The sequence below is a fragment of the Carassius gibelio genome, chromosome B7 (assembly GCF_023724105.1).
Source record: "Carassius gibelio isolate Cgi1373 ecotype wild population from Czech Republic chromosome B7, carGib1.2-hapl.c, whole genome shotgun sequence".
Lineage (NCBI taxonomy): Eukaryota > Metazoa > Chordata > Actinopteri > Cypriniformes > Cyprinidae > Carassius > Carassius gibelio.
The window spans coordinates 38,595,689-38,611,311 of record NC_068402.1 but is presented as its reverse complement, the minus strand read 5'-3'; the positions used below and the strand labels follow the sequence as shown (position 1 = coordinate 38,611,311).

The 15,623-nt window shown below is 42.2% G+C and overlaps 2 protein-coding genes and 1 long non-coding RNA gene across 4 annotated transcripts in view; 1 reads left to right on the top strand and 2 right to left on the bottom strand.

Moving 5' to 3' along the window:
- The window catches only part of LOC127961543 (mucin-5AC-like), a 609,977-nt gene that overhangs the window by 148,567 nt on the left and 445,787 nt on the right, over positions 1-15,623 (bottom strand). The gene's annotated exons all lie outside the window — the stretch shown is intronic.
- Positions 1-15,623, top strand: part of LOC127961572 (uncharacterized) — a 464,915-nt gene that overhangs the window by 137,718 nt on the left and 311,574 nt on the right. The gene's annotated exons all lie outside the window — the stretch shown is intronic.
- Positions 1-15,623, bottom strand: part of LOC127961553 (obscurin-like) — a 290,119-nt gene that overhangs the window by 144,569 nt on the left and 129,927 nt on the right. The gene's annotated exons all lie outside the window — the stretch shown is intronic.

The window sequence follows — 15,623 nt, the reverse complement described above, 5'->3', positions numbered from 1 at the left end:
CACACATACATATACAATTGCATAATAAATTAAAAGAAAATAGAATACAAAAAGATTAGAAAGGTAGTTCGATTTTTTAAAGAATAGAATTAGAATAGTGAGTGTTAAAGTTAGAGTGTCAAATAAAGATGGAAGAGATGGGTACCTTTACCCACGTCCCGTCCACTGGAGCGGCGGGGAGGTCTGGGCTGGCCTGCTGGCGTTGCAGGGATCTGGACCATTTTGTGGACAAGTGTCCCGTTATGGAGGTGGGGATGATGATCTGGGTCCCGAACGTCCCACAGGCTGCCCCCGGTCAGGCTGGGTGGTATCAAATACCTGTGAATATCAAGGGGGGTACCTATCAGGCATTGGGGGATTCAGGATGTAACCAAACCCCAATCCATCAAAGTTTGATACAATCCAGGGGATTGGATATGAGTCGCATGGTTAAAGTACGGGGATGTGGTTGAGTATCCAATTTTGCCAGTCGTTATTAAATTTAGGGAACAAAATCATAGTGTTGAGGTGGTAGTTAATTCGCACCTCCGGCATCCATTAATTTTGGGGACGAATTGGCCAGCATCTAAATAACTATTGGGAGTTTTATGTATGGATGCATCTTGGGGAAAGAATGCACCGGAGGGGAATGCAAGTGTGCAGGCAGAAGAGACTGAACCGGGACCACTGAGTACGGCCTCAGGGGAACAGAGCGAAAACGAGATAATTATTTTCTCAAAGCACGATGATTTTCCCCTGGAACAGTCTCAGGATGAGACGCTGAAAAGCGCGTTTAAACAGGTCAGGACCATCGATGGTCAGCCTCTTCATCTGGACAGCTGCTTACCTGTCAATATTTTGCATTAATTAATGATAGGTTGTATCGAGTGACCCAAGACACTCAGACAAAAGAAGATACAACACAGTTATTAGTTCCTAGGAGCCACCGGTAAATGCTTTTCAGGCGGCTCATTCTAATCCAATGGCTGGCCATTTAGAACGAGAATGTGCACAGGTGGTGCGCAGCTTGTCTTGAATGTCAGTTGGTAAACCCATCAACCACACCAAAAGCGCCCCCTCCCATTAATGCAGGTCCCCTTCGAGAGAATTGGCATGGACCTCATTGGTCATTAGAGCGATCAGCACAAGGATATCGTTTTGCATTAGTCATTGTGGATTATGCAACATGATATCCAGAAGCAGTGCCTCTTCGCAACATTTCCGCAAAGAGTGTTGCTGATGCACTGTTTTCTTTAATCTGGTTCTTTTCAATCTACTGTGGCTTCTTTATTTCTTCATTCTTTGTATATTGTGTTGGTTGATATGTAATTGAGATGTTGCGTCTGTTTTCTTTAATTTGCGCAATTGTTAGTAAATCACACGCAGAAATGTCCACACCCATCAGTGCTAATTTGTCCTGGGGCCTGTACCATGAAGCAAGATTAGCTAGCTGGCCAGGTAAGTTTCAGGTTAGTTTGCACCAATTCTGGTTTTTAGGTACCACGTAAGTGGCTTGGCTTTTAGCGGCATTCATTGCCATAGTAACTCACACTCGACGGCTAACCTGCTCTGAGGCAGGTTATGTTCTGGGTTAGGGATCTCAAACTGAAGTTGGACAAATTAGGGGCCTGTACCATGAAGGTAGCTGAACAAATTCAGAGTTACAGGATTATTTTTGAGTTACAAAACCAAACCTCCAACCTGGCTTTGTTGGAACCATGATGCTGTTCATCAACTTTCTTTGTCAACTCAGGCTTTGATCCTGAGTTTGTGGAGCGCGTGCACATAAATGTGTGACATCACTGGCAAACAGCCAATCAAGAGCCTTGCAACACAAAGCAAGTTTGATTTCCTTCTCGCAAGAGACCCAGTGATATTCAAAACTAAAGGTTAAAGACTTGAACAGGTAAGGTCAGATTTTCCTTTTTTTTATAGTTCAATCTTTTGATACTACAACTTATTTATATTACATGAAGATTCCAAATTTATTATAGGGTGAGATGTAAGATGGTTTTTATTCTGGAAATTACAGAAAATTAAATAATTGTAATGTAAATATATATATATATATATATATATATATATATATATATATATATATATATATATATATATATATATATATATATATATATATATATATATAATGGATCCATGCTGTGTGAGATGAAAATAAAATAAATTAGAGTAAAATCAAATAAGCATTGCTTTATGTTATTGCACTTTATAATTAAAATATATTGTATATAAAATATAAATAAAGATGTGTGACATCAATCTGGGCCCTCATGAACAGGAGACACATGTGCTGAACACATCTAAAGTAAACTCATCCCAGAACAAAACCTGTTCCAGAGCCAGTAATGTTCAGAGAATGGGTTGGTATGGCTACATACTCTGAAAAGTACTTCAGTTTTAGGATCCAAACATTGAATTATATGTTTATGTATTCATAATCAAGACTTATCACATAACCTGATTCTGGAATACAGCAGAGTTCACTTTATAATACTTTTAACATAAACAGAGCTTTTCAAGAGACTTCAGAGTTTGACAGCAGTAGATGCACAATTCTAATTGTGCATTAAATAATAAAACAGTATTTACTCATGACCCTGACATAACAACTTGAGTTTCATTAAATAAAACTGTGCATATTCAAACTCCAGACACTATGTCAGAGTAATTAAACTAAATTTTCTGGATAGATGGTTATTCACATCATACACATATTTTATCTTATAGATCATAAACAGATATCTTTACCTGTGAGAAGTGCACAGAGAATGATCCGTCCCAGCAGACACATGTGACGCTTATCAACCATTTTCTGTTTCTGTCAGTCTTTCTCTTCACTCTATAATTAAAGCTCTTGTTTTTAACACCATCAGCTCATCCTGTGGGTGTTAACTTCCTCTGATCTCACATTTCATCCACACTATACTGATGAAGAAGTTTCTATAAAATATAGGGTACAACGGGGCTAAAGACCCACCTCTGTGTATCATTTAGTTTTTAGAAGTTTAGCACCTTTAAATAAAATAGTACCATACCATATATTACCAAAAGAGGTTCCCTTATGATAAAAAGCCAAATAACAACTATGGAGCATAACTTTTGTTGGATCAATAAAGTTCTATATGGCACCTCTTATGGTTCTACATAGCACCATTTGACAAAGTGCTATATGGCACCTGTAGAATTAGGTGCTAAATAGCTCTAAAAGTGGTTCCTCTATGATTACGAGCCAAATAACTGCTTTTGGTGCTATATAACACCTTTTTTTTAACTGTTAAGAGAAGTTGTATGTTAATTGTGGGCATGAACAGAGAAATATGAAAGTTTCAGTGGTGCTGAAGCACCCAGGGGAACGCGGAAGCTGGAGAGAAGAACCGCTGAATCGTGCCATCACACCAACACCAGCTGACTTGCTTTGAAAGCACTCTGGTGAAACCAGCAGACTAGATGTGCTCGGCTTCTATGCAAAAGTCTGAATGTGAGTTCCTTACGCTGCTCCTTATATACCCAGACCGCGGGGCAGAGCTCGCGATGCAAATTCCGCAGACCAAGGTACACTGTGTAACATTGGCTACTTTTGTTAACAATCGAAACAGCTGGAGATGAAGGTCAGACTGTCCATCTTCATTTTCATTAGTGTGTGTGCTGGTCTACCAGCTCATCTTTGGTCTGTCAGAGATCTAATTCATCACAGAAGAAATAGACACTGTATTTCAGTCTTCATCATCCTCCTCCTCCTCATTGACTTTCTTGATGTATTCTTCAACTTCAAATTCAAATTTATTTATTTGTATTCCTCTTTTTAACGCAATTTTGTTGCCCAAACTGCTTAACAAAATAATAGAAAGCATATACAAAGATTAAAAAACAATAAAATCTAACATAATTAGTAAGAATAAACCACTTTATGATCCAACCAACAAATGACAAATGACAAGCCTTTATCAGGCCATTACACATTGGGGTTGTTCCTCTGTGAAAGATCTCTATGTAGGTAAGCTAATGTAAAAAGATGATTTTTAGAGACTTAAAAACTTCTAAGGATGGAACCTGCCGAATATGAACATCAAGAGTCTGTGGTCTCCTCTTAAACCAGCTGGTGGCGCTAGAAGGAATTCTCTCAGTGAAATATCAACTGTACACTGCTTCTGTTTTCTCTGCAAACTTGTGCATACTTGTTTTTCTCTGTATATTAATTGGTGGCATGTTTGGAACAATAAGCATTATTTATTTTATGTTCTTTTTCTGTTCATTGCATCAGTGATCACATGGATAATATCTTGTGGAGTTTCATGTTCTGCTGATCCTCACTCTCACACGTCCAGGAAACCAGATCATCATATTTTGGTTATTTTTATATTCATTTTGCTGGTGCTTTTACTGTTCTTTATTATATTAAACCTTTTTATCTATATTTCAGATGTTTTTAAAGTCTTTCGTATTCCCATATTATCGATGATTGTACAGTAAATTAATTTTCCTCTTCTGTGTGTGCTGGTCTGCAGAAAGAGTCTCAGAATACAAACATCACTAAAACCAGAAGAGACTAGTTTAGTCTGAGGAGGTCTGGGAAGATGAGCTGGTTGTGATGCAATTATTATTGGACTTAATAGAGTCAGAATCGGAAAATAACTTTATCTGCTGTCAGAAAACAATATAGATTATGATTTTACCTTTTATAAGGCTCTTTAATTTTATTTTATACCAGCCAGTCTAATACATTGTTTTCTGTAATACATGGAAATCTAAAATTCACATATAAAAATTCAAAAAGATGAATGTGTCACAGCCACACCTTCTACACTCCCGGAATCGGACACTTACGCCACACCCACTCGTCCCCAATCACCCGAATTCTGAACTCCTGTGCATCATCACCAGAACCACATATAAAGCCATCAGTCACCATCACTCATCGTCTGGTCTTGCACCGATCTCCTCACTTGCCTGAACGCCATTATTAAACCTACCTGAACTCTTGAACCCTCTTCATCCTCGTCAGTCTTCCTGTCCCCATCGTCTTCATCTGAGCACCATCTGGATCACCGTTCACCATAAGGGAAGTTGTGTTGTCACCGTTCTATCCACGTGTCAAGATTCACCTGTGTCTGAAACCTCTGATTCACATTAAACTACCTTATCACTGAATCCTCTGTGTCCTCGTCTGTGTCTGACAGAAGACCAGACCGCATGCAGAGCTCTTCGGACACGGGCGAGGACCGCACCGCGGATCCCTTCACGCAACTGGTTCACGCTGTACGGTCCTCACTGATGCAACAAACTCCCCCTTCTTCACCGGCTGTCAACAACTCAAACACCGCTACAACTCCAGTCACTTCTTCAGTTGCCCCTGCGAGTCCCATGGCCAAACCAGCGACATACAGCGGCACGGCGGAGGATTGCAGCGGGTTCCTGCTACAGTGTTCCCTCTATATGGAATCCAACTCTCATTTATTCACCTCCGAACGCAGTCGAGTAGCCTTCATCATCAACCTACTCTCAGGTAAGGCCCTCCAATGGGCTGAATCTCTCTGGGACTCAAACTCACCTGTTTAACTTCTGTTCCCAGTTAAAATCCGTCTTTGGCCATCAAACTTCTGCATTGTCTGTCCATGACCAATTATTTACCATTCACCAACAGAGAGATGAATCTGTGAGTGATTATGCCATACGCTTCCGTACTCTCGCTTACATAAGCGGCTGGAATGAAACTGCCTTAATTACAGCATATCGCCACGGATTGAATGACAAGATACAAAGTTTGATAGTTGTGTACGAAGACTCACTAGGACTAGAGAATCTCATTCAGAAATCCATTCGAGTTGCCCAGAGACTCACTGCCTGTCATCCGCTAACTCCCGCTGTACTTCCTCCGCCCGCTATACCATCTGTCGCTCCTCCAGCACCTGAACCCATGCAAGTGGACTCTCACCATCTGTCCGCATCGGAACGTCAGCGGAGGATCAACGCCGGGCTATGTCTCTATTGTGGGGGAGATGGACACCTCTTACCATCCTGTCCAGTTCGACCTCCACGCCCAGCGGTGAGTACCATCCATATACCTCCTCAAACTGCTCATCTAACTAAGACCTGGGTTACTCTAAGACACCTTTGCTCTTCTGTTTCAGTACAAGCCCTCCTCGACTCCGGTTCGGCGGGGAACTTCATCAACCGGCAAACCTTAACTCGTCTCAACGCCAAACATCACCGAAGCCCTGTCGAACTCAAAGTAACCACCATAAAGGGAAAGCCGCTGGGCAAAGGTCGTGTCCACTATTTCTCCCCCACAATCATCCTCCGCATGGGACTCCTGCACGAAGAAGACATCACGTTCATGGTGCTGGAGGAATCCACCGCAGACATCATCCTGGGACGCCCCTGGCTTAACCTCCACCAACCTCACATCCATTGGCCCACTGGCGAGATCCTGAAATGGGGAATGTCCTGCCATCATACCTGCATCACTCCTCCAGCTAAAATCCCCAAGGTCAGTCCTCCCTTAAGGAAGTCTTCCCTACCGGTCCAGTCCACATCAGTGGAGAGCCCCGACACGAAGATGGATCATATCATCCCTCCTGAATATCGGGCGTTCCAGGATGTGTTCAGTAAGCGGTTGGCAACGAAGCTACCACCTCATAGGCCATGGGACTGCGCCATTGACCTCCTGCCTGGAGCAACCCTTCCTAAAGGACGAATTTATCCCCTGTCCATCCCGGAGCAGAAGGCCATGGAGGAGTATATACAGGAAGCCCTCGCTCAGGAGTTCATCCGACCATCTACTTCCCCTGCCGCTTCCAGCTTCTTCTTCGTGGCCAAGAAGGACGGAGGCTTGAGGCCGTGCATCGATTATCGCCACCTCAATTCACAAACCGTCAAATTCAGGTGTCCTCTTCCCCTGGTCCCAGCGGCGTTGGAACAACTACGCGGAGCCAGGATCTTCACGAAACTGGACTTGAGGAGCGCCTACAACCTAATCCGCATCCGGAAGGGGGACGAATGGAAGACCGCTTTCATCACTCCTTCCGGGCACTATGAATACCGGGTCATGCCGTATGGGTTATCCAACAGTCCATCCGTCTTCCAAAACTACATGAATGAAGTCTTCAGAGATTACCTTAACAAGTTCGTAATTGTCTACATCGACGATATCCTCATCTACTCCACATCCAAGCAAGAACATATCCATCATGTCATCCTCGTACTGCGAAAACTCCGGGAACACCACCTTTACCTCAAATCCGAAAAATGTGAGTTCCATACGCCCTCAGTCCAGTTCCTAGGTTACATCATCGACCCATGTGGCGTGAAGATGGACCAGGGGAAGGTGGACGCCATCACACACTGGCCTCAACCCAGCTCCATAAAAGAACTTCAACGCTTCCTGGGCTTTGCCAACTTTTATCGAAGATTCATCAAGGACTACAGTTTACTCAGCTCCCCTCTAACTTCTCTCCTCCGGAACCGGCCCAAGTCTCTGTCCTGGAACCCCGAGGCCACTGAAGCTTTCCACCTGCTCAAACAAGCCTTCAAGACCGCTCCAATCCTCATCCACCCTGATCCCAGCCACCAGTTCATCGTGGAAGTGGACGCCTCATCCACCGGGGTCGGAGCAGTCCTCTCCCAGCGGCAGGGGAATCCACCACGACTCCATCCATGTGCCTTCTTCTCGAAGAAGCTATCCCCGGCGGAGCAGAATTATGACATCGGTAACCGTGAACTACTGGCCATTAAGCTGGCTCTGGAAGAATGGCGTCACTGGCTGGAGGGAGCCCAGTTCCCTTTCGAGGTGGTAACCGACCACCGGAACCTGGAATACCTCCGTGAAGCCAAAAGACTGAATCATCGCCAAGCTAGATGGGCCTTGTTCTTCACGAGATTCAACTTCAAGGTCACCTATCGCCCTGGCTCCCAGAACAATAGAGCCGACGCCCTCTCCCGTCTTCATCAAGCAGATCCCGAACCCGAATCTCCAGAACCAATCCTCCCTCCAGCCATGATAGTTAGTCCTATCCAGTGGAGTATTGATCATCTGATTGCACAGGAAAACCTTCAACACCCTGCTCCGCCGGGAGGTCCAGAAGGAAAACTCTTCATCCCCCCTCAACATCGGATTACCCTCCTGGACTTAGCTCACACCTCTCCGGGCTCTGGACACCCAGGCAGGAGGCGGACCCTCTCGCTCCTACAACAGCGTTACTGGTGGCCATCGATGGCTCTGGATACGGTCCGCTACCTCAAAGGATGCTCCGTCTGCGCCATAGCAGACACCCCTAGAAGACTCCCGGAAGGTAAACTGGTGCCTCTGCCCATTCCTGAACGTCCATGGACCCATATCGGCATTGATTTCATGACTGACCTCCCTCTCTCTCAAGGCTACACCTGTGTACTGGTAGTGGTCGACAGGTTTTCAAAATCATGTAAACTCATCCCTCTCAAAGGACTCCCCACTGCGTTCGAAGCGGCAGAGGCACTATTCCACAACGTCTTCCGTCACTTTGGCATCCCAGAAGATATCGTCTCCGACAGAGGCCCCCAATTCATCTCTAGAGTCTGGTCAGCTTTCTTCCGTCTTCTAGGGGTGTCCGTCAGTCTCTCCTCGGGATACCATCCTCAGACCAACGGCCAGACGGAGCGTAAGATTCAGGAGCTGGGGAGGTTCCTGAGGATTTACTGCCACCGTAACCAGGACTGTTGGAGCAAGTACCTACCCTGGGCCGAATACGCTCAGAACTCCCTCCAGCAATCTACCACCGGGCTCACCCCCTTCCAATGTGTCCTTGGATACCAACCTCCGCTCTTCCCATGGTCAGGTGAGCCCTCGCAGGTCCCAGCGGTAGATCACTGGTTCTGACAGAGCGAGAGGGTCTAGGACTCGGCTCATGTGCATCTCCAGCGGGCAGTGCGGAGGCATAAGGAGCAAGCGGACGCTCGTCGAGGACCCACGCCGCAATACTAACCTGGACAACAAGTCTGGCTCTCGACGAGGGACATCCGCCTCCGACTGCCCTGCCGTAAGCTGAGTCCCCGATACATCGGACCATTCACTATTGAACGGCAACTGAACGAAGTGACCTATAGACTCCAACTCCCTGCACAGTACTGTATCTCACCTTCATTCCATGTCTCACTCCTCAAACCCTTCACTGAACCTTTGTCTCCTCCATCCACAGAACCTGGTGATGATGCCGTACCTCCTCCTCCGGCCATCGAAGATGACAACGACATCTTCCGGGTGAGAGCTATCCTCGACTCTCGACGACGGGGTCCTCAACTGGAGTACCTTGTGGACTGGGAAAACTACGTCCCGGAGGAGCGTTGCTGGGTTAATCGTAACGACATCCTGGACCCCAGCCTTCTCACTGACTTTCATCAAGACCATCCAGACCGCCCCGCTCCCCGTGGCCGAGGTAGACCCCGTCGTCGCACAAGATCCCAGCCGTCAGGAGCCGCCCGTGGAGGAGGGGGTACTGTCACAGCCACACCTTCTACACTCCCGGAATCGGACACTTACGCCACACCCACTCGTCCCCAATCACCCGAATTCTGAACTCCTGTGCATCATCACCAGAACCACATATAAAGCCATCAGTCACCATCACTCATCGTCTGGTCTTGCACCGATCTCCTCACTTGCCTGAACGCCATTATTAAACCTACCTGAACTCTTGAACCCTCTTCATCCTCATCAGTCTTCCTGTCCCCATCGTCTTCATCTGAGCACCATCTGGATCACCGTTCACCATAAGGGAAGTTGTGTTGTCACCGTTATATCCACGTGTCAAGATTCACCTGTGTCTGAAACCTCTGATTCACATTAAACTACCTTATCACTGAATCCTCTGTGTCCTCGTCTGTGTCTGACAGAATGTTTTATTTTTTTTCTTTATTTCTTACTTTTTTGTCATTTTTACAGTGATATTCTCTGAATGTTAGTGTATTTTGTGATTATATTAAAGTAAATATCGTATTCATGCAGGTTAGTTTTAGAGATGAGAGCTTGCTCAATTCCCTCAATTTTAAGAATTGAATTGATCAGTTTGAAGAAGATGGCTCACAAGATGAAATACTGTTTAGAAGTTGTGAAGGGTGACAGTTTCACTGAGAGTCAGCTCACGTGCATTTAGTTATTATTCAAACTAAGGACAAATGTAGGCTACATTACACAAATTGTTGCATACATGCCAAAACACACACATGCAAAAAAAAAAAAAAAAGAAAAAAAAAGAAAAAAAGAAATTAAAATCATATAAAATAAATTAATTGTATTTCATCTTTGTTTGAAATAAGTACGATGTGAATCAAATCTATAATCTGTAGAAAAAACTAAATGTGAACATCCATCCATGAAAACTGGAGCAAAAGCATGTCGTAACAATTCAAACTGAAATAACCACTAATTTGGCAAAACAAAACATTTAAAAATCGAGATTGTTTAGGAGAAAGTGTGATGTACAAAGTGCTTGAAGAAGCTTCAGTTTTTGACGTCTTGTTCAGAAGTGAGAACGAGCTGCTCTTGACTGGTTTCTGGTTGTCAGTTTTCCACTGATTATCAGTTTTATCTGCTGGTTTGTGCTCAGTGTGGTTATAGTTCTCATCTCAGCTCTGACTGTGGTTTCACTAATAGATCTTTATCATAAGAATCTGAAAATACATAAATGCATGTTAGTTCTGCTGCAGGTCTGTGTCTATTACATTAACATGATCTTTTCTAAAATAACTTTCAGGTCACACTTGATTTTAAGGTCCAGTTCTCACTATTAGCTAACTATTAACTATGAAGTTTGCCTCCTTATTACTGCTTATTAATGGATAATATGGTAGCCTGGTATGCATTGGTTAGGATTAGGGATGTAGATATATGGTCATGCTGAATATGTGCTTGATAAGTACTAATAAGCCAATATTCGATTAATATGCATGCTAATAACTAAACTAATAAATGGTGAGAATTGGTTCTTATAATAAAATGATACCCGTTTTTCTTTTGTTGTTGTACAATCTACAGATTTTTTTTTTCTTTTTTGTTCCCAATAAACTAATTTAATCATTTATCTGCTCATATCATGACAACTTTTAACTGTTTGGATTTCAGAAAAAAATAAAATCCTTACCTACCCTTCATTTTTTTCTCTCTATTCTCTCCAAGTTTGTATTCTTCCTCACTCCTGGTTGTTTCTCACTGTGATGGCCGACAACGTGGCCACACAGCAAGGTGGTAACTAAATCACACACACAGACATGAATCTTTTTCTTTAATTTGTTTACATGCAATTTTGTACATGCAAAAGTTTATTTCATAACTAAACATTTTAGTTGCAGATCACCTTATATATATATATTTTCATAATAAAGACAGACACATATTTGGTTCATTTTCACCACTTTATTTCTAATTTACACTTTTACCATACATGACTAGTTTGGGTGCACACTTTTATGAGTGGTATATTGTGCTAACAGTTATTTCTTTTGAGTTTAAGTTACCTATGTGTGAAAGGCAGAGGTTTGACACTGTCTGGGCAAAGCCAGTGGCCGCCATTTTGTTCCAGTGGTTGAGCCCATGTTGCAGATTAGCTGGGGGGATGTAGGGTTGTTTTTTTATTTGTTTGTTTTTGTTTATTTTAATTGTTTATGTATATAATTAATTTGTTTATGACCCATGTCTTTATTTTTTGTGAATTAATTACAGTATTCATTCTAATTGGATTTAATTGGTGTTTGTTGTTCTTGGTGTGCATAATGGACTAGTCCTTTGTGTATATAAGTTTCCCGATGTGTGGCATTTGGGAAGCCATGTTTTTCTTTGTCTGGTTTGTTGGTTTGATTATTGTTCAGTTTTGATTCTCTTTAGTTTACATTTTTTATGGACTCAGACCTGACTTTATATTCATTCAGCTTTCCAAGTTATTTAATTTGTAATTTTGTCTGGCATTTAATACATTATTTTTTGGTCGGAAATCCTGTGTTCTTTGTCCTTGACTGCTTGGTCCCTCACAATCACTTATAGCTCTGATATCAGTGTCTGTGTGGGGCCTCACTTAAATATGCTCTAATCAATTCTGTCCACTTAAAGTTTTACACTTAAAACTGATTACTCACATCACACGAGACTCGAGTCATTTCAGTGACCATGTATCAGGTATATAAAGCTCTGGATGAGCAGCTGAATGTTACATCCATCAATAGAGCTGAAGGTACATGTGAACACAATCAGAGCTGTAGATTTAGCTAGGGCTGATGCAGACATGACTCTACTAACTTACTGAAAACATTAAATGTTTCATTAGTAATAACCTGTTACTCAGAATAAAACTACAAATCTACACTGGATTTATAGAGTTGCTACAAAATTTGTTTACTTTACTTGTGTAAATACTTTTATACAATTATGGAGATTATTCATGCCTCTTACTAAAAAAGTCAGAGCTCAGATATGAGAGATAAGATCAAACCAGCAGATAAACCAACAACCAGAAACCACCAGTAGAAAAAAAGAAAGAAAGATAGAGCAAAGACACACAGACAGTATGACAGATGAAATCAAATCGAGTTTGAAAACGTTCTTACAGTATGTCATGAGAACAGTGCTGTAGAAATCTGAATATATCTGACAAAAACAAAATTGTGTTTTCACTTGAAGTTATATGAAATGTCATATAATACATGTCATGCATAACTATTTTGTTGTTGTACATTAAGGTTTAAAAAAAAAAGCGAGGACTTCAGAATTGTTTAGGCGTTCCTCCACTACACCTCGAGAAGGACTATTCTTCTCCTTCAAACTGTCTACCATCTCTGAAGATGCTGCTGAAACACTCAGATCTACAGTCTCAGTAGTAGTTACAACATTAATAGATTAAAAAGGTACAGGACTCACATAAGGTTTCAGCAAGTTAACATGACAAACCTGTGTTTTCTTACGTAGAACAGGAATGCTTAAAAAAAATAGTTATTTGGATAACACTTAGTGATCGTATAGGGTCCAGTAAACCTAGCCTGGAATGGACCAGACAAAACGGGTAATAAAGCAAGTACTTGATTGCCTACTTGAAAACTTCTGGACTTAACATTTCGATTAAAACAACCTCTGAATCTTTTCCTTAATTTTTTGAGAGCAATAGCTCTAGCTTCATAGAGTCTATAACAGAAACTACTCACATAGTCTAAAATATTCTAACATGGATCAACTGTTTTCCACTCATCTGCCAGGACAGCAATAGGGTCCCTAACAGCGTGTCCAAACAATAACTCATTAGGGCTGAAACATGTGCTTTCTTGCACAACCTCATGAACAGCTAACAGCATCCAAGTCCATCCTCCCAGTCTCAGTTCAGTTCAACACAATATGATCTCAAAAGTGACTTAAGGGTCTGGTGGAATCTTTCCAGTCCTCCCTGGCTTTGAGGGTGATAGGCACTCAAGATAGTTAACCCTAACCCTAAGTTGTTTATCTGCATGAAAACTTTAGAAAACTGTCTAGACATGTGAGCTCAGCACTGCTTTACAGCCATTACCAGAGAAACCTCCATCTCTCCTGCCCTTAAAGGGGAAAAGTCGTGACCTAGTGGTTAGAGAGTTTAATTCGAATCTCGGGCTGGCAATACCATGATTGAGGTGCCCTTGTTCAAGGCACTGAACCCCCAACTGCTACCTCAGCGATGCAGCATAACTGGATGCCCACTGCTCCGGGTGTGTGTTCACTGCTGTGTGTGTGCGTGCACTTTGGATGGCTTAAATGCGGAGCACGAATTGGGTCTCCATACTTGGCTGTATGTCACTCACTTTTTCACTGAAGCGCCTCCAGCTGTGGTAGAAAATTAATTTGCAAATATATGTATAAATGGGGGCGGGTGGAGTGCCGCCACATATAGAGTGTAAGGCTGTGGGAAACACTGGTGTGAAATATGCATGCTCAGCCTTTGATCACGGTAAAGGTCCAACATAATCAACAATCAACTGGGACTCTTTCCCAGTGGTCACGTCTTTAACATTAGTACACGTTCTAGTTCTGTTGGAGAAGAATTTTCAGAAGGAAATAAAGGTGTCACTAAGAATGCTCTCAGGTTCATTAGGCACACATTTCTTAGCCATCACTTGAGTTATCACACATACAGGGAATATATTTAGACAGTCAGGAGACCCATCTAGTTTCTCTATATCAGAAACTATGATAGGTGGGAGGCCAGCATCTGACTTCTCCCAGACATTTCCCATGGAAATGTAGAAATTAAACCAACAGGTTTAACAGCTTTCTCTTTCTTTTTGAGAGCAACACAGTCTGAAATTTTATGTCCTGGCTTTCTAAAATAAAAGCAAACCATCTCACCTTTTGTTCATATGACTGAACTATTGTCAGCTGAAGTGTTTGACACAGCATTCTGATGTACAACCATATTTGTATTGTTCTCAGAGACACTTAACATACATTTGCTTAGATTATTTAGGTGACTAGTAGACATATGATGAGTAAGAGCAAATTAATCTTCCATTAGAGCAGCATCGGACAATTAAGTCACTTTGTGTTCATTTACAGTAGATATAACATAAAAGAACTTAGAACACAATTTTTAAACTCTTCCAGAAGAATGAGCTCTCTAAGCTGTTCCTCTGTTGCAACTTTTACAGATGAACACTCCTGGTCAAACAGATTTTTTTTATCTCTAGAAAACTCAAGGTATCGGTGGCAGTGTTGGCGCAGTGGATAAGACACATGCCTTTGGTGTGAGAGACCTGGGTTCGAATCCACTGTGAGACACCAATGCATCCCTGAGCAAGACACTTAACCCCTAGTTGCTCCAGAGGCATGTGACCTCTGACATATATAGCAATTGTAAGTCGCTTTGGATAAAAGTATCAGCTAAATGAATAAATGTAAATGTATGTGCACTTCTCAGACTAATGACTCCTGAATTTTTGACAGTAGGCCTCAGGTGCCAATTCATAAGCATAGAAAATGGCAGACTTATAATTTCATAGTCACTACTTCAGTAATCAGCGCTGAATACACCTCCTGTGCTTTACCTACTAAAATAAACTACAACAGCAGGGTCCAGAACTCTCTAGGCCATTTCAGGGACTCAAAATATTGGAATTACTTCTCGACATCCTCGCTAAGAATGGTGGCATTAGTCATTATGTTTTATAAACATCAAAAACAGGTATAACATGCACATCAGCTGACACAGGAATGGGAGTTTCAACACTTTTTGCTTTTAGCTCTTACTCAAGTTTTCTTAACTGAAACTATTTATTTCTCAAATTTTAACTCATGGTTACGTAACTCAAATTGCTGTTGTAACTTCTTAAACTCAATATCATTTTCTAACTCTTTTTGTTTTAGCGTGCAAATGTAATGCTCAGCACAAAATGTTTTCTCATCAACACAACTGTTTCTCCTGCAAAGAAATCTCACCAAACTTCACATATGCTCAGGGTCATAAAGAGGAGAGGTTAAAGATGTGTCAGGGTTAACAGGTGTCATGAGACACCACTAAACTAGTGGTGCCAGTAAGCTAGAGCATTGGAGCTCCAAATCCAATCAGCCACTTAGCCAGGGATCGTCACATACATGCTCCAGTTTAAAACACTTCCATATATAAGACTTACCTCAATTCATTCCTCAAATT